At 36.3% G+C, this 20,850-nt stretch overlaps 2 long non-coding RNA genes across 3 annotated transcripts in view; one reads left to right on the top strand and one right to left on the bottom strand.

Moving 5' to 3' along the window:
• LOC308612071 overlaps positions 1 to 20,850 on the top strand; it is a 440,886-nt gene that overhangs the window by 309,990 nt on the left and 110,046 nt on the right. The gene's annotated exons all lie outside the window — the stretch shown is intronic.
• The window catches only part of LOC308612068, a 31,187-nt gene continuing 12,446 nt past the window's right edge, over positions 2,110 to 20,850 (bottom strand). Inside the window, exons 2-3 of one of the 2 annotated variants that reach the window (XR_014015064.1) lie at positions 17,861 to 18,022; positions 2,110 to 3,542 (exon numbers count right to left, since the gene is read on the bottom strand). This is a non-coding gene — a long non-coding RNA (uncharacterized lncRNA). Of the gene's footprint in view, positions 3,543 to 15,454; positions 16,128 to 17,860; positions 18,023 to 20,850 lie in introns of those variants that run through there. The other variant, XR_014015065.1, reaches the window with a different exon arrangement.

A 20,850-nucleotide genomic window follows, 5' to 3' on the forward strand; every position in this document is an offset into this window, starting at 1 on the left:
TAAATGCAAGGGCCTTTGGATGGGAGAACGTTGAGTGTTGAAAGTACAAACTAAGAGGCTGGTGTTCCTGGTGTGGAAAGAGTGAGAAGAGCAGTGGATAAACTGGAGAGCTGGTGGTGGCGAAGCGGGTGCAGAAAAGATAGGGCTTTTTAGAGTCTCTTTAAGTACTTGTTCCCTTGTGGCTCTCCACCTCTTAGACAGAATCAAGGAACTGTCTAGCCCCAGGCAGTGGAGAATAGGCATTTGATAGTTTTTGCTAAAGAGTTAAGCTTAAAAGCCTAAAATCTTTATGGACAGAGAGAAATTTTGCTAAATTTCTTCTTTACTACATCAGAGTAATAGATGGATAAATCCAAAGAATTTTCCACAAAGGGAAAGCACCATCAGGATTTGCGTATTTTTTGTTTTGTCTTGTTTTTTAACAAGAGGGAAGGGAAATTACCGTTACTGTTTGTAATCTAGAAAGACTGGGGTAAAGAGAGGTTAAATGGCTCATTCACTGCAAACCTGGGCTTAAGAGGACAGTCGAGAGTGTTCAACATGATGCCCTCGGGCAATCACTTACTCAGAGGAGGGCCAATTACTTTTTAAATTAAATTAAATTTATTAATTTATACAGCAAGTTCTTATTAGTTATCTATTTTATACATATTAGTGTATACATGTCAACCCCAATCTCCCAATTCATCCCACCACCACCACCCTTGCCCCGCTTTCCCCCCGTGGTGTCCATACGTTTCTTCTCTACATCTACGTCTCTATTTCTGCCTTGCAAACCGGTTCATCTGTACCGTTTTTCTAGATTCTACATATATGTGTTAATATACGATATTTGTTTTTCTCTTTCTGACTTACTTCACTCTGTATGACAGTATCTAGGTCCATCCACGTCTCTACAAATGACCCAAGTTCATTCCATTTTATGTACGTACTACGTCTTTTTTATCCATTTGTCTGTCAGTGGGCATTTAGGTTGCTTCCATGACCTGGCTATTGTAAATAGTGCTGCAATGAACATTGGGGTGCATGTGTCTTTTTGAATTATGGTTTTCTCTGGGTATGCGCCAGTAGTGGGATTGCTGGGTCATATGGTAATTCTATTTTTAGTTTTCTAAGGAACCTCCATACTGTTCTCCATAGTGGCTGTATCAATTTACATTCCTACCAACAGTGCAAGAGGGTTCCCTTTTCTCCACACCCTCTCCAGCATTTGTTGCTTGTAGATTTTCTGATGATGCCCATTCTAATCGGTGTGACTTTCAATACGCTTCCCTGGGGCAGTAGTGATTATCTTCCCAATAGCTTGGGCAGCTTGGTGAAGAAGATCAGAAGCTGACTTCAGCTTTTCATAGCTCTCCATCTTTCTACTTCCTAAATTCCCATTCCTTTTACTTGAGCAGTGGTTCATCAAATATGTAACAGCAGCAGAAGCTTCTCCTAGAAACTTGTTAGAAATGCAAATTCCCAGCTGAGGCTCCGGAAATCATTGTTTTGACAAGCCTTCTGATTCTAGCTAAAGCTTGAGACCCATTGCTCTTCTTCTGATCTGAGAGAGAGCGAGGGGTGGGGGAAAGAGAGAGAAAGCCCAGGAAAGAATGCTGGAAAGTAAATTCAGAGAGCTTTTTATATGGGGTTTTTACTGTGGTAACTTACAAATGGTTGAAAAACACCCACAAATTGAAACATGTAGCTACTTTAAGGACTCTTCAGCAGAAATCAATCTTATTCCCGATCTATTACTTAATAGGTCATTTCCTCATGGGGATGACTAACAGCAATTCAACAGGAAATGCTTTTTATATTTAAATAACACTTTCTGTTCCAAGATGTCAAAATGTTTGACAAGTGGTCAAAATGCAGCTCACTAATATTCTCAACCCCATGGTAGTAAATAACCCACATCTACCATCACTGCTGTTTACTGGTGATTGCTTTTCTGGGAAAGTTGAAGCGCCTTTGCTATCTCTGTAGAAAGTCAATGACTAAAGGAGGAAACGTCCTTCATCTTGGTTCCCATAGGAAACCAAATTGATAAATCACTCACTGACTTCTATTATTGCATCTCAAGGATAGTTAACAGTGCTCATCAAGGAAAAATCCCAAAGAACACTCTTACCCTATCTCTGATTAAACCTGATTTTGGAAAATCATCTGGCTCAATCTACATTTAATTACAATATGAATGCTACTTAATTCCCTATTACTTCTGATTACACAGGATCAATGCCACTTGAAGAGTAAGAAGCAAAGGTTCACTACATTGGGGTCTCCTGGACAGCCAAGCCTGTGCCTTAGTCATTTTGACTCCCTAGTGACCAGCTTGGTATCTGGAATAGTATATGCGATCAGTAATTATTTCTTGAATGTATGATGTATGAATGAGTCAAGATATTTTGAGAGTTGGAGTCATGGGTCAAGAGGAGAAAACGTGGTTTAAAAAAACCCACTGAATTCTCAGAAGCCGGTGCTGCAATGAATGCTAATAACAACTTGACAATGTCCTCTGTCATTGCAAATAATGTGATACCAACATCTACTAATCAATCAAAAAAAGACTTTCAGAATTCAAATTTGGATAGGATTTTGAGCTGGGGATTCCTCTCACCCACCTTTTCTTATGATAAAACTTGGAACTGTAGTGTCAATAGATAATATGCCAGGTTTTCACTTAAAATTGGAAAATTTAATCTAATTTCGGAGGCATGAAATAAAACTGATGGGCAAATATTAGAATTTCCATCAATGAAAAAGCTTAATTTCTAAAATGCTGAAGGTTAGTTTATCAAAATACTGAAATTGCCTCATATCATAAGTCAAAGCACCCTCTCTTTACTAAATAAGGAGCTACAAAGTTGTACAATTACTGTCAATAATTTTTTTACTTGGTTTGAAAAAAGGTTGCTTGTTTTAAATAAAACAAAGTTCAACTGAAGTGACTATAATATCATCAGTCTTGTAAAACTCCTTGTGTTAGATTTCTTCTATCCCCAAGATGCCAACCATGCATATTAAACGGACTCTTGTTTTTTGCGTATGATTTCTGTACATCTTTCCTATATGAATTTTCATGTTAAGTACCCTTTCTTAGAGTGTGGATTGTAACCACTCTGTTTAAAACTCTATCACCAGTACCTAGAACAGTGCCTGCCACATAAGAAACACTTAATAAAATTTCTAAATTATCTTGATTAAAATCCATACTCATCCTAGCCTTAAGCATATGAAGACAGAAATAGGTTCCAACTGCATAAGAACACGTGACTAATCCAGAGTAAATGTTAACTATACGTACAAATTATCTGTTGATTAAAATACAGAACATGTCTGAGATTTGGAATTCCTTCCTAATAGCCCTGAGTCGGAGCTGTGGTGAAGGCTTACTGGGGGCATGGTACCATTTTCTGAGGACACACTCGGAAGAGGAAGAAGTTGATGAGACAGCATGCAAGATTTTCCAGGCTCAAAATGGAACTTGACTCATCTGCATGGAACCACCCAGCGAAACACAGAAGAGCTCACTCTTCTGCTGGATTAAGCTCACCCTGGTGGAACGGAATGGAACAGAAACAAGAGACTGAGGTCGAGGTTTTGAGGATCTTCACTCCACTTACCTGCTGTCACAGGACCAGGCAACGGACAAGAAGAAATGTGGAACTGTTGCTGTGTACCTCTAAACAAATACAGTCACCCTACGTAATAGAATGTGTCCTAAATCTGACCAATTAGAATAATTCCTCCATTCTTGGTGGAGTAGCTCTGATAGAAATGGACAGAGCTGGGCTCGGGGTGGGAAGGGGGTGGTTTCCTTCTGTTACAAGCTCTAAACTTTCTTCAAGCTTCCTATGATTTAAGCCTAACTACAATTTATGGACTTTTGAAAAAGAGTAGGTACTAAAATTAAATAAGCTGAGAGTGTTGAGGGTGAAAAACATGATAACAAATTTAAGGAAATGTAGAATTATTACTATGAGAATTACCAGAACTGTGTTTGTTCCAAATATGAGCCTGCTATAGCATTTTAATTATGAATAGAATTAAACAGAAATTCACTTGCTGTCACCATCTGATAATATTACCAGAGACTTCCCTTAAGGAAATTTAAAATTATTTCTTCTATGTAAATCTCTACAAGTCCTTAATTTCAACCTTATTATAAGAAATAACACACAGTAGCAACAAGCTGGCAGAATTTTGACAATTCTCCTGCCTCCCTCCATTCCGCCTTCTTTTCCTCTTTCCCTCCCTCCCTTTCCCTCCTCTTCCCTCACTCCCTTTCTTTCCACAAAGCAAGTAAATGGGTACATGGAAAATAGTAGGGGTCACACGCTTTCATTACAGGGGTTGGGAATGTGGACTCTCACAAAAACAGACTTGATTTTAAATACTGTATCTGTGCCTTACTAGCTGTGTGACCATGAATAATTTAATCATTCTGTGCCTAAAATAGGTGTAAAATTAGGCTGTAAAATAGGTGCAAACAGTACCTACCTCTTAGGATTGTTGTGAGGGGGGATTCCAACTGGTTTTAAAATAGTATTTAGCACAGAGGAAGCATAATAATTATTTTTCACTTCTCTGAATATATAAAACATTTAGTATTGGGATTCATAGTCTCAAAATCTAACACTCACTGATGTGAATATCTGATTGGCTAAATGGAGAAAAACATTGTTATAGTAATTATTTCTTTAGTTTCTCATTTTGTTTTTTTAACTGAAAACCAGAATCACAATTTCTTGGTATTATCTGTTATCAATGAACAGTATAAGACTATAATATTATTTTTGACAAGGCACTGAATATTTGAAATGAAGAAAACTAAGAAATAGTAGTAAATAAAACTTTTCTTGTACTAATCCCAAGTGAAAGATGAAATTAATGATGATATATATGTGAAAACTCTGGAGAAGTTATACGGAAAGAACCTCAAGTACTTGAGGCACACTTGAAATTCAAATGACATTAAATGACTAATTCTTAAATCAAGAACCCTTCACTAAAATTAAAAACACAAATGCTTTATTTTTCTTTATTTCTTGTAGGAAGTGAAAGAGTACTCAGTAGGTGTCAGACTATTTTAAAAAGCAGGTTATAGAGATGATATTTCAGGAGTGTAAAAATACTAAGGCGGATATCATAAATGATTGGTATATTATTTAATTCAGGTTAGCATCAGAATTGTCAATGTTTGTTTCTTAAGCAATGCAATCCTTTAGGTAGGAAGCATGGTTCTTTGGAGAAGTTGAGAGACACAAGATACACAAACTGGAATATGGTGAAAAAACAGACAGTATCGATTTTTTAAAATTAAACCTAGGAATTATTTAACATGGCCATTTCTTTGGGTTGAAGAAAGAAATTCATATAGATTTTCCTGGTTCAGGCTCCAGTGAGGTCTATAGGCAAATTTGCAACTAGAGCAAGATTCAGACCTATTTCCATTTTTGTGCTTACCTCTTAAATATGTCCAGTTCCTACAGCATAGAGGAAAGCACTAGATTGGCCATGGCATGAATGGCCAGGTTAGGATTCTGGCCCTGCCACTTAATAACTGTGTACGGCTTAAATAGGCAATTTGCTAAACTTCATGAATTTCAATTCCCACTCTCCAACCCCCACCCTGGGCAAAATGCGTAAAATCCTTTTTCTACCAACTCTAGAGAGTTAGGATGGTCTGAGGAGAAAATGTACATAAAAATGCTTTGAAAATTATTTAATGCTTTAAAAATATTATTTATCATTATTATTTCAAGATGAGGGAAAACTCCCCCTCCGCTAATATCTTCAGCTTTTTATGGCCACCTAGATCTTCCAGAAAGCTACATAAAAACTGAACATTTTAACAATACTCGGCAATGTTTAGATGTTAAAAAAAAATTATCCAAACTGGCACATTTCTTCTTAAACAGTTCTAAAAGTAATACATACATAGTGCAATGAATTTGGAAATACAGAATGAGAACGGGAGGAAGTAAAGGTCACCCTGACTCTCTTATTTCTTGAGTTAACCATTGATAAATAATTTTTACATTTTCTTTGGGTCTTTTTTCTCTATGTGTGTGATATTCAAAACCAACTTGTGAATATGCTGTATTTATTATTTAACATTCTTCTCTTCTCACTTGACATTTTACAAAAAACAATTTTAATTTGTTAACTTCTGTATTGTTTCCATTTCTAAGCATCATAAAATACTTAATAGTGAAGGTTACCTATGAGCTATTATGTAAAAAAAAGTTCAGCATCTATAACCTAAATAAATATATTAGAAATTCATATGCTTTAAAGCAGTGATCCCCAACTGTTTTGGAGCTAGGGACCGGTTTCGTGGAAGACAATTTTTCCACCAACAGGGTGGGTGGGGGGAGGATAGTTGGTTCAGGCTGTAATGCGAGCGATGGCGAGCCATGGGGAGCAGCAGATGAAACTTCGCTCGCTCGCTCGCTCGCTCGCTGGCCGCCCACCTCCTGCTGGGCGGCCCATTTCCTCACACAGCCAGGGGGTTGGGGACCCCTGCTTTAAAGGATATCCCTATGTTTTTATGTGATTGACCATTTCAAAAGTTTCATAGACAATTCCACTATTTATATTTAATTAAAGACCATGAAACTTGTTTTTAGTATTTTTAAATAAAAGATAAAGATGACTTCATTTAAAAGCTGATAACAAACCTCTAGAACACGTCCTTCTACTTAAGTGAGGTGTTAGATAAAAAAAGCACAATAGATATATAGATTATACTTGACTTTAAATAAAAATCTGAATAAATACTATAGAATTGTTATCTCCCCTTTATTCTGTTAATAATTGCTAATAGGAATATTATGGAGAATGATTGAAGCTTAATAGTCATATGTCAATTACCAAGATCACATTTGTGTGGTACAATGAATTTGCAAAGGTAGACTATCAAATGTATTTTATTGTCAAAGGTGGTCTGCCAATCGGCAAGTCATTTCGTAAGTTATGCTCTAAAATATATCATTTACCGATACCCAAGAGACATCTCGGTATGTCATTAATAGCGCAGAAACTCTAAGCCAGGGATATTTTTGTCTTTATAATTAATTTGAGACAGCAGCTAATAAAAACCAGAATAATAACACTAATAACCTTCAAATTAATTTTGACCCTAAGCTATAGCAATTTCAACAGAAGTTAGTATATTTACATACCAAATTAAGATTCCTAAACTTGTATTACAATTGATGCAATGTTTTTATGAAATACTACCTATATAATATTTCATTAAGATAATAAAATGAGAATAATATAGAAATGTCATAAATGTTTGTGTCCTAGAAAGGATTTAGAGGGAATTTCTGGTAGTATAAATTAATACATGATTAATCATATTACTTTTATTTATAAAGCATCCAAACATACACATCTGTAATCTTATATGTCTTTACCATCAAGAGAAATATATTCCAGAATTAATTTTAAAAACACTGCTTTTACTGTGCTTATGTATTCTAGTTGAGAAGTCTGGACTTTAAGCATTATTAAATTATAGAACTCATCAGAAAGCAGGAGGAAAACAACAATACAACTGATGGCATTTGTTAATATAAACCTTTGTGTAAAAATGTTGTGAAACTAAGAATGGAAAAAGTAGAATTATTAAGCAACAAATGGCTGTTTTAAAAAATCTCGTTAATAGTATATACTACCTGGGTTATTCTTTTACTTGAAAAAATTACAGTATATTAGGTTGTCCTAATTTGGAACTATGTAACTGCCACTCTCATGTTTCTAGTTTTACTAGAAGAGTGCATTTTTTTGGTATAAGCGTAAGGAAAAAAAAAAAAAACTGGAACGTTCCATACTGCAGTTTCCTTCCTCCCTTTCCCCAACAGAAAAAATAAGAAATACTATACCTAACCAACAGATCTGATGATTCCAAAAGGGACAAGTCTCTATTCTGAAACACTATTCAAGTCAGAACATTCCAAATTATGATTTTGTGAGACACTGGAAAATTATGGCATGAAAAATAGAAGAATATTTCTAATGCACTATAAAATGTATTCCTCAAAGCAAAAGAGCTAATGGAAGGCCAGAGCACTTAATGGATAAAATATAATCAAATGAAACAGAAGCATGTTCCAAGCTGAAAGGCAACAATCTCACTATTCTCACATAATTGGATAGTAGACATAACCCAGTAAGATCAGGTTTAAAAACATTTAAATATATATAAATACACATATGTATAAATAACATATATAGCACCTGAAGTAAATACATATTCATATTCATATATTAAAGAATCACTTTAAAATTTAAAAATATTTTTTTAACTATTGAAAAATAAACAGCTAGTGAAAAAATAAGTTTTCTTTGCAAAACTTGACTCTGGAAACAAAGATTCTTCAAATGCTTCTCCAAGAACTTGTCTGTTTATTTTAAATATAACCAAAGAAAAAAATAAAAATAAAAAGTAAATAAATATAATCAAATATTTGAAATAGAAGGCAAATGTTCATGAAAGCAGACATATATACATGCATTTATATGCATATATACACATAATTGGATAATATAATGAATATGTATAATACACATAAAATACAGATCTTCCTTAACTTACTATGGCACTGCATCCTGATAAACCCATCATCAATTGAAAATATCATAAATTGTAAATGCTTATACTACACCCAATCTACCAACCGTCATAGTTTAGCCTAGTCTACCTTAAATGTGCTCAGAACACTCACATTAGCCTAAAGTTGGGCAAAATCATCTACCACAAAGCCTATTTTATAATAATCTGTTGAATATCTCATTTGTTTTATTGCATACTGTACTGAAGGTGAAAACCAGAACGGTTGTAAGTGTGTCAGTTGTGATCGAGTCGCTGAGTGGGAGGAGTGGCTTGCTGCTGCTGCTGCCCAGCATCACAAGAGAGCATCATGCTGCATATCAGGAGTCTGGGAAAAGTATAGTTTCTACTCTAAATTCAAAGTATACTTTGAAAAAATGAAAAAATTCAAACTATAGTTTCTACTAAACGAGTATCACTTTCGCACCATGGTAAAGTTGAAAAATCGGTAAGTCGAACCATTGTAATTCGGGGAATGTCTGTATATAAATTTTTGTATAATATATGTGTATATGTGTTTGCACGTGTATATTTAAAACTGGAATTTAGACTGTTTGCTACATCTCATCTTAGAAGCAGACTGTGCCCAAAATCTATGCCTCAAGCCTTTGGTGAATAGCTAATGAATTCAGTATTCAAACAGGGATTAAAAATATTGACTTGGAAATTCAGGACAAACTTACTACTAAAAATGTTTTACACTTTTTACTTAAAAGAACATAGTTAGGTACACATGATTAGACTCTACCAACTATAATAAATTATTGCCGATTTGGCTAGAGTTGTTGATCACCACAAAATTCTCTCTTGCGGACAACTATGGCTTACATATTAAATGGAAGGCTTTAGGCAGTTTTTGTACTTGTTTCCTTAGACCTAAATGGTCCACATAATGATAAAAAGTTAAATAAGAAAAAAATGTAAAATTATGTGCTTTTCAAGCTCAACAAAATTGTTATCATACTAAAGCTCGCCTGTGTACTAACAGTGCAGTTTTTATAGGCAGGTGTTTCTGCTACTAAAGTTTTCACATTAATTGAGGCTCTACTTTTGATTTCAGTTTAAAGGTGTTGCTAGTGATTGAATCTACTCAGTAGTGCACTTTTATGAATAAGACTCTGAATATTAAAATTCTTACATGTACTCTCTCAATTCATTGAGATTCAGTCAAATAGAAAGATATCATATACCAAGAAGATTCCTTTGTATATGATGTACAATGGAGTAACAGATTAATTTTCCTTTTTGGACAACTTAATGATATTGATTAACATTAAAAAATTTCAACAGTTACATATTTAAAAAAAAGACTGGGGTACAAGGCAGATAATTAGTAGTATTACCTTTAAAGGCTTTTGTTAGAGGAAGTGAATGTTAACAACTCTTTATAAATTAAAGTTGCCCTCTCCCAGGAACTTCAATACTGTATCAGAAAAAAATAAAATAAAATTGTCAACTATTGCTTTTAAGAAAGGGAACAATTCCCATTTTCTATAACATTACTTCTGAAATCAACACCCTTATTCAACAACCTTGATATCATTTCTGATAATGAGTCAGTGAAAAGAGTGATTAGACAAATGGTACAATTCAGAAAGAAAATAAGATGCAGAAAGAAATTCAGAAAGAAAATAAGATGCCAACTGAGTTTTCCCAGGTCATCCAATCAACTCCTTGCAGAGTTAAAAATAGAAGCTAAGACTAATTCCCACAGCTACTGCCAGATCAGAGCCTGACAACTTTGCATTGTGGTAGCTTCAACCTCTCCTGCTACTGGGATTCCCTGCATTGAGACATCTTCCTATGAGGTTCAGTTATTTCAAGGTTTGCTTTAAAATGGAGAGGGGTAGGAAAAGGTTCATAATTTTAGGGAAAATCTGTGGTAATGAGATCTCATTGTAAACTGCTCACGAGAATTAGAAAGATAAAAACTGGAAATATTTACTAACCCTTACTATGTCTCAAACACTGCAGTAAGTTCCCTTTTATGTTATCTTCTTTAATCTTCGCAACAACCCTGTGATTTTCCTGTTTTAAATATCCAGAAACAATTCACAGTGGCTAAGTAACTTACCCTAAGTCATAGAGATAGAAAACAATAGAGGTAGGATTCAAACTAGGTGAGGTTCAAAGTTCAAATTCACTTCCTGAAAAACATGATTAGAACATAAATGGTAGCCAAAACTCCCCAAAATAAATTAAAAAATTAAAAGAAAGAGAGAAAGGAGGGGAGGAGGGCCTAGTGATCTGCATACCTTAAAAATAATGTTTAGAACTTTTTGATTTATCTTAAAAATGACCAAAAGCTAGCTGCCTGAGAGCTCTAAGAATAAAATTATTAACAAACTAAACAAAAAATATTTTTATACTCACTCACTTTGAGATCACCCAATTGCTTTCCTTTCATAACACTGTACTGCCATTTTATTTCATTTTCTATTATATTTATTAAGGGATAATTTAAAGACAAGTATTTTGCCTAACAGGTTAATGATTTTTTTTTCTTCTAAACGATGACCAAGATGCCGATCCTCCTCCCCTTATTCAATGGACTAATTAGTGTCAGATCACTTTAGTGTCATATTTAATTTCTGTGGTGAAATAGTGATTTCACAAACCCTGTGAAGATGTTACACATCCACTATAACATGCATGCAGGTGGAAAAAATTTTCAACTGATGTAGATTTTGCTTTCTCTATGATTGTATTCTTCACAATCAATGAGATAGAAAAAGACACAGAGATAAGAGAACTGTTGACTCATATTTTCTTATTAAAATGTGTATCTTGGGCTTCCCTGGTGGTGTTGCAGTTAAGAATCCACCTGCCAATGCAGGAGACACAGGTTCGAACCCTGGTCTGGGAAGATCCCACATGCCGCAAAGCAACTAAGCCCATGGGCCACAACAACTGAGCCTGCGCTCTAGAGCCCGCGAGCCACAACTACTGAGCCCATGCGCTGCAACTACTGAAGCTGGCATGCCCTAGAGCCCGTGCTGTGCAACAAGAGAAGCCACCGCAATGAGAGGCCCGTGCGCCACAACGAAGAGTAGTCCCCACTCCCAGCAACTAGACAAAGCCCAGGCACGGCAACAAAGAACCAACGCTGTCAGAAATAAATAAATTACTTAAGAAAATAAATAAAATCTGTATCTTGCATTTTCAATTTTCTAAAAGTTCAAATCCATGGTGGTTGAAAAAAGAAGAGTAATGTCATATGTTTTCTTGTCCTGGGTAAATGGATTGTGCTTGGTTGAGTGTCTTTTTTTTTTTTTGCCAAAATTTCTTTTTTATTATTTTTATATCTACTATTACTTATTTGAATTCTACTCACTGCTTTTTGTTTTTTCATCTTTATTGGAATACAATTGCTTTACAATGGTGTGTTAGTTTCTGCTTTATAACAAAGTCAATCAGTTATACATATACATATGTTCCCATATCTCTTCCCTCTTGCGTCTCCCTCCCTCCCACCCTCCTTTTCCTACCCCTCTAGGTGGTCACAAAGCACGGAGCTGATCTCCCTGTGCTATGTGGCTGCTTCCCACTAGCTATCTATTTTACGTTTGGTAGTGTATATATGTCCATGCCACTCTCTCACTTTGTCACAGCTTACCCTTCCCCCTCCCCATATCCTCAAGTCCATTCTCTAGTAGGTCTGTGTCTTTATTCCCATCTTACCCCTAGGTTCTTCATGACCTATTTTTTTTTTCTTAGATTCCATGTATATGTGTTAGCATACGGTATTTGTCTTTCTCTTTCTGACTTACTGGTTGAGTGTCTTGAACTGCTCAAACTTTAAGGTCCATCATCTCTAATTTCCACCCTACCAAAACCTCAGACAAGAAACAGGAGAAAGGGTAGTGCCATCCATAATTCATTCCCACCACACCTACAAAAATAATCACAAGGAACTTGTGTAGAATACCAATTCTTTTGTATTAGGAAGGCAGTTTTCAAAATTAAATGGTATTGGTTCATTTGGTTGTTTAATAAATATCTTGCAGATGCCTATCATAAAGCCAAATACCAAACTGACCATTTAAGTTGCAGGAATTTTTATGGTCTTGATATTTTACTATTTTAAAGTAACAGTTTACATTTGAGTGCTTACCACAATATGTAATACCAATAAGCTCCCTAGAAATCTAAACATTTATAAAATACACCAAATGCTACTGTCTCATGCCTTGCTTTGCAATCCTGGATTGCTTTCTACTATGGAGATGATGTAAGAAATATAAGCTAGATATCTCTTCTATGGGATCACCAGCCATGTCTCAACTAACTTTTATCAGTGGAGACTCTCAGTACATACATAGTTATTTATTATAAAACTCTTCGGTACTGATCATTAGGTAATTCCAGTAAATGTGGGCACGTAATAATAGTTAAGAATGTCAGCCCCATTTCATTTCAGCTTGATCCACTGCAGGAAAGCACAAATTAGATGAAAGCAATTTCCCCAAGAACAACTCACTTCCTTGAGATGAGACATAAACTTGGGTGAACAGTGATTTGTCACAATTTATTTTTGAGGGTAGTCGTTTAAAAAAAGTGCTAATGTAATCTTTTCAGAATGAATCCTTTTAAAAATGCATTAATTCTCCAGTGAATATAGCTTATAATTAAAAACCTATACATGTAATTTTACTTTTCTAAATTTTTACATATGACCATATATAATAAATATGGAAATCTTAAAATCTTCATTATCTTTAAAATTTGATGGCCTTTAAATCTGAATTTGGATTTGGTGAGTCTGACGGATTATTCTTAGTGACTCTATTGGGTACCACCAATTCAGATTCAACATTATTTCTGCAAGTCTCAGAAGCATTAAGTTTTGTGAATGGATAGAGGGTATTAACATCCTGGTGGTTTTTCACTACATTGAGATGACCAGAGAACCTGAGTGTGAAAGATCATGGAGAGGAGTGTAAGAAATGGCACTAAAGGTATCACTGACTTCTCTCTATTTACTCAGATTCTGCAGTATACAACAGAAGGAACAAAGCAGGTTGTGTTGTTGCTACTGTTGCAATGACCAAGGATCCTCAGTCTCATAGCCACTGCAGTCCATTGTTTAAGATGTGAGCTTGTTGTTGCTTATTCAGGCAAAAGTCAGAATGCTTATTTGTTTTATGTCTGTTTTTTAATGAGGGTTTGATTAGACAGCAATAAAGACAAAAGTAAATAGGAGAAATGTTTATTAATAGGTCCCTCCATCCCTATCAACCAAAGAAAAGGCATACCTTAAAATATTGTAGTGTAATGTCTAGGGTGTGTCTGTCTGTGTTCTTGCCAGCCTTCACCTTTAAGTAGCTTTTCAAAAATATGTTATAAACATGTTGCTTCATCCTTGCCCTTTTAGCCTGTTAATGTCTAACTTAAGTAAAGCAGGATGCAATCCCCAGCAAGTTATCTGTTTCTCCTTTCTTGGACCATGCAAATCAAAACAGTCTTCTTCTAAGGAGGGTGGTGAAAAGTTGTGCCAATTGTGTTTGTACTTCAGCTATTCCAACGTTCTTTGGTTTATCTTAAATGAGACATTCTCATCTTTGGGCTTTAATTATTCTGTTTAAAAATAAATTTTAAAAGATACTCTGAAGAGAAACTAAGAAAAAAAACAACAAAATAAAAGATTTACCATAATGCAGGTACATAAATATGAACTAAAAATACTTTTAAATTAAAAATTAATCTTTTTTATTTTAAAAATTAATCTCATTAAAATTACAGATTAGGCTGGATAGAATTGATCCATTGCTGAAGCTTAAAAACAAACTAGCTATAAATGTTACTAGTTTTCTACACTGCTGTTACAAGACTTGACTGACATCCGTGATGTACTCTGTAATATTTTTGAAATGATGAAATGTGTGATCCAGAGACTTGAAATATTTCAATACTTGTGTATAGGAATTTTCTTCCATGAACTAGAAATGAAAAAAGTGAGAATGTTTCCTTGCTCAAATCACATTAAGTGGATTCCCTTACATTACTTGCATTCATTTTTAAGATAGTCATAAATGGTTACATAAAATACAGGAATATTATCTGTTGAAGAAGTTGATGGTTTTTATAGTCAATGTATGTATTCAAATGATAAATGTTTCTGCATAATCTCTGACCCAACAATACCATTCCATGCCACTCCAAGAATTCTTCCATCAAAAGTAAAAGCTCCAGGACATAAAGACATGAACCTCTATGTCCATTACCACATTTCTTGAAATCATAAAACTGTCTGGAACTTAATAAATGTTTATCAATGGGTTTTGACTGAATGAAATTATGGCTCACTCATAGTACACATTACTGGGCATCTACTAAAGGTAATATGGTAGTGATATATGCTAGATATCATTAATATAATAGAAACACAATGTACTAAAAGTGTTTTGCAACTAAAAATCACTATACATTGTATGGCTTTAAAAAGGAATGAAATGCTGCTACATGCTATAACATGGATAAACTTTGAAAACATTATGTTAAGTGAAAGAAGCCAGACACAAAAGGTCAACTATTATATGATTCCACTTATATGAGGTAGTTAGAATAGGCAAATTATAAACCCAGAAAATAGAATAGAGTTAACCAGAGGCTAAGGGGAGGGGAGAAATAAGGGGTTATTGTTTAGTGAGTACAGTTTCTGTTTGGGATAACAAGAAAGGTCTTAAAATGGATAATGGTAATGGTTGATCAACATTGTGAATGTACTTAATACCAATAAATGATACACTTAAAAATGGTTAAAATGGTAAATTTTACATTATGGGACATTTTACCAAAATAAAAAATAAAAATATACTCTAAAATAAAGTAAAAATTTACCTCATACTAGGCATACTATGAAGTTTGCATAAAATTGCACTTATTTTAGGAGCTTATATGGTTATTATCATATTTGGGGACGTGTAAAGAAAGCAACAGCTTAAGTAGTCCTCTTGAGTTCTTTCTCTCCATCTTTCCAACCTGGTGTTTTCTAGATTAATGGTTTTGTCACGCCTCTCTTTGAATACTAGCATCAGTAGGAATGCTAGCTAGTACTCGTTTCCTTAAGTATCAGCTAAAAAGTTTAATGTATTTTTATGCTGGTAATTGTTTTAGAACCTGGGAGGGATGTCATTGTTTTCTTAACTTGCCAAAAGCAAATATAGTACTGTAGACAGCATTACTAGAAAGAAATAGTAACTTTGAAGTAGACATATGTCCATCCTAAGCAAACTGAATATATTTCAAAGCAGACCACACCACTCAACTGCTGGCAATGTTCTTCCACATACTTGGCAGTATACTACTCGAAGTCTGAGAACTGTTTCTTTTTTGTAAAAATGATTTTGATTGGAAAACCCTGAATAAATCCTTTGGAATGTGTAACGTTTAGAGCTCCTTCTGGGATTCCTTTTCCATGAATCAAGGTTCTTTGATTCACTATCCTCCTTGGCACTTGCTTCCTAGTCATCTCAGCAGCCTTTGTGCCAGTGCTAATGAAGAGCTCCCACTTTAGGTCCTAAAGCAGGGAGAACAATAAAAGGAGAACCTCATTTCAAGTACCAGAAATGTCTGGGCTATAAAGGACACACATATTGTCAAAGTAAGCCCAGAGTGGGGTGACATCACCAAGGTCATTCCTGGCTCCACGTCCCCCACAGGAGGAACAACTAACAATTATTTGGAAACAGGACACTATTTGAGAGAATCCTAGAACATGGAGGTGAGGCTGAAGCACCCCCGTGCACCACAGAGACCAAGACAGACTGCATTAGAAGGGTGAGAAAAGGAGCTTGACCACACTGCCCCTCCCCCAAGCCAGTGGAGCACCATGGGTGAGGTGTCCCCTGAACCTCTGGTTCCTCCAGTAGGGGAAGAGAACTGGGGGACAGCAAGCACCACCACTAGCATTGGGGTTGCTTTTTGGGAGCCACTGCTCTAATCTGCTCCACTGGGATTGCAGGGGAATCTGCAGGGTTTGACCACTAAAAGTTGGACTGTGATGAAGGGGGAAGGGGCATGCAACAGCCAGCACATGGATTGTGACCGATGGAATTCATACCTGCAGTGCCCAAGTAGTGATCACAACTGGCACCTTTGCTTATCTACAGAGCCAGGTTGGTGGGACACTACAACCGGGGAACTCAGCAGGGTACAGATCCACCTGATACGCATCTGGCCCTTGAACCTGGTTTGCCCATACCCAGGGAAAGAGCAGAGTCACAGCCCACCCACTGTGGAGAGTGTTTTCTGGCCATCTGACCAAAAGGGCTGGCAATAAATCCTGGAAGCTATTTGGCCTAGTCGTGCTCCAGCCAAGAGGCAGGCAGCCAGAGCTCATCACTGGCTCTGGTACAAAGCAGAGCCAGTATCAGGTGTGGAGGGATCCTGTACCATGCACAGGCAGGGAGATTAATTCATATCCAAGGCTGAGAGGAGCTCCCAGCTCCTCCCAACTGGGGAGTCTGTTTGAGAAATTAAGAGTCGCCTGGAGTGGTCCCTCCTCATCCCACCCAGGCAAAGGAACTGGGACTAGCCCCATCCCATCTGCTGGGAGAGTGTCTTCCTGGCCCATCTGACTAGAAGGATTGGTGACAACTCCTAGAAACTGTGCGGCCCAGCAGTGATCAAGCCTAGAGAAGGGTAGACAGAGCTGATAGTCTGCAAAGCAAAGCCAGTGGCCTTGTTCAGCCACAGAACGTGGAGTGTGGATCAGCTTGAGTTAAGACAACAAAGAGCTTTACTGGCTTTAGAGCTGCTTCTCCTGCTGCACCCAGGCAGGAAATCTAATTCATAGCCCTACTCATCACTGAATACAGCCTTCAGCACGTCCAACGGGGGAACCTAACCAGAGAACATGGGAAGCTGTACAGCCCATTAAACAGCCCTAGATACAGTGGCACTTGAACAGACAGCACAGCCTGTGGCCTCCCCCTTCTGCAGGGCAAAACCAGTGCCCTCACCTGACCAGGGAATTAAGTGCACACTCTGGCCTGATTTGGGTTCCCAAACAATGAACTATACAGGCTCTGGGTCCTGTCCAGAGCCAGGTCCTATACAAGCTCTGATTCTCTGCCAGGAAACTAATTCATAGCCCCATGTACTACTACTACTGAATATAATACCCAGTTAAGTCTGGAGGAAGAGCCCAATTATTCAGATATGCAGATACCAATGTAAGGAATCAAGGATCACAAAAATTAGGCAAATAGGACACCACCAAAGGAAAGTAATAAAACTCCAATAACTGACCTTAAAAAAATGAAGATCTGGGCTTCCCTGGTGGCGCAGGGGTTGAGAGTCTGCTTGCCGATGCAGGGGATGCGGGTTCGTGCCCCGGTCCGGGAGGATCCCACATGCCGCAGAGCGGGCTGGGCCCATGAGCCATGGCTGCTGAGCCTGCACGTCCGGAGCCTGTGCTTCGCAACGGGAGAGGACACAACAGTGAGAGGCCCACGCACCGCAAAAAAAAAAAAAAGAATATCTATGAACTGTCAAAGAATTCAGAATAATCCTCCTAAGGAAGTTTAGTGAACTACAAGAAAGCACAGACAGCTAAGTGAAATTAGGAAAACAATGCATGAACAAGACAAGGAGTTTGACAAGGAAATAGCAACATCAAAGAAACAGGAACACTAGATTTTAAAAATACAATAACTGAACTGAAGAATTCAATAGAAAGTTTCAAAGGTAGATTCGACCATGCAGAAGAAAGAATCAGCAAACTGGAGGACAGGACTTTAGAAATTACCCAGTGAAAGGAACAAAAAGGAAAAGAATAAAAAGAGTGAAGAAAGCCTATGGAAATTATGGGACACAATAAAGTAAACAATGTTCATGTATGGGAATTCCAGAAGAAGAAAAGAGAGAGAGAAAGGGAAAAAAAGTATATTTAAAGCAATAATGGATGAAACTTTCCCAAACCTAGGATGAGAAATGGACATCCATATCCATGAAGTCCAAACAAGCCCAAATAGGTTGAACTCAAATAGGGCTACTCTGAGACACATTGCAATTAAATCATCAAAAGTCAAAAACAAAGAAAGAATTTTAAGACCAGCAAGAGAAAAGAGAGAAGTTACATACAAGGGAACCCTGGGATAATTGGATATTCACATGTAAAAGAATGAAATTGGACCAATATCTTATACCACTCACAAAACTAACTTGAATTGGATTAAAGACTCAAATGTAAGACCTGAAACTATGCAACTGCCAGAAGAAAACATAGGAATAAAGCTCATTACATGGGTTTGGTAATGACTTTTTGGATATGACACTGAAAACACAAACGACAAAATAAAAAATAAACAAATAGAACTACATCAAACTAAAAAGCTTCTGCACAGCAAACAAAAACAAAAAGAAATCAACAAAGTGATTGAAAAGACAACCTATAGAATGCGAAAAACATATTTGTAAACCATATATCTGATAAGGGTTAATATCCAAAATAAATTAAAAATTCATACAAATCAATAGCAAAAAAGAATTACCCAATTAAAAAAATGAGCAAAGGACCCAAATAGACATTCTTCCAAAGAAGACACACGAAAAGCCAACAGGTACATGAAAAGATGCTCAATACCACTAGTCATTAGGGAAATGCACATTAAAACCACATTGAGATATTACCTCACACCTGTTAGAACAGTCATCCTCAAAAATGTCAAGATGCTCGTGAGGATGTGGAGAAAAGGGAAGCCTTGTGCTGTTGGTGGGATTGTAGATTGGTAAAGCCAGTATGGAAAACAGTATGGAGGATCCTCAAAAATTAAGACTAGAACTACATATATCTAGCAACTCCACTTCTGGGAATATATCCAAAGAAAATGAAAACACTAACTCAAAAAGATATCTGCACCCCCATGTTCATAGCAGCATTATTTATAATAGCCAAGACATGGAAACAATCTAAGTGCCCATTGATGGACAAATGGGTAAAGAGGTTGTTTTATATATTTATAGATATATACGTATTATATGTATACACACACACACACACACTGAAATATTATTCATCTGTAAGAAAACAAAGAAATGCTACCATTTGAGACAACAGAAATGGACCTTGAAGGCTTTATGCTAAGTTAAATAAGTCAGAGAAAGAAAGGCAAACACTATATGATCTCACTTATATGTGGAACCTAAAAAAAAAGAAAACAGTCATAGAAAAGGAGATCAGACCTGTGGTTACAGGAGACAGAGGGTCAGGGGAGGGGAAATTGGAGGAAGATGGTCAAAGGTACAAGCTTCCAATTGTAAGATAAATACATACTATGGACATAATGTACAACATGATGACTACAGCTAACACTGAGGTGTGATATATAGAAAAATCGTTAAGAATAAATTCTAAGCATTCTCTTCACAGAAAAGTATTATTTGATCTCATTTATATAAATTTGTGTGTTTGTGTGAGAGAGAAGGACAGAATACAAAAATGCAAAAAGAAAAGTTGTAAAGTATGAAGCTGCTTAGGTTTATATCTCAATCTATAACAGATAACAATTTGTTTAATTTTAATAGGTACAAAAATAAATATTAAGCATAGAACAAGCAAAAAGAAAAACTGAGCCCAGCGTAGATGTCCTTAAAGCATTTGCAAAGGAGGGCTTTATTAGGTCCGCGAACACCTGCAATTACAGGCAAAATTCTATGTGTGTGTGTTGTGTATGTACTTGGGGAGTGGACGCATAGCCTTTAGTGAATTATTAAAGGGGATGTTAAGACCCAAAAGTTTAAAAAGCACTGGAAAGCCTGACCACAAAACCATTTTAAACTACTCTGATTATGTTTTTATAGTTTTCCTTCACTCGTTAACACTTCAAAGAACAGCATGTGAATGTGGAAAGAATCTCTGCCATTTAGGTAAGATCTCTGAGTCTCAGTGTAAAATTAGCATATAGTAGAAGGATGAAATTATACACCATAGATGAAAGTACCTAGCAGAGCGCTTTAAGACTAGTACTTATTTATGCAAGACACCTTCCCCTGCTTACTTGTTTTCAGTAGAATGAAAGCATACTGAAAGCTGGTACAATGTCTTCTTTAAACTTTTCTTTTGTAATGCTTACTATGCTTTTTGATACGGATGAGCCAATATCCACTTAAGGGCATGTAAGCTCACAATAACTTTTGTTGAATATAACTGTTTGAATGTACTTTCACTATATTATTATATAGGGATTTTAAACTAAAATGTACCTGCACACACTATTTAGAGCCTAACTTGGATATTT

This window comes from Mesoplodon bidens (genome assembly GCF_964165515.1).
Source record: "Mesoplodon bidens genome assembly, chromosome: 2".
Taxonomy (NCBI): Eukaryota; Metazoa; Chordata; class Mammalia; order Artiodactyla; family Ziphiidae; genus Mesoplodon; species Mesoplodon bidens.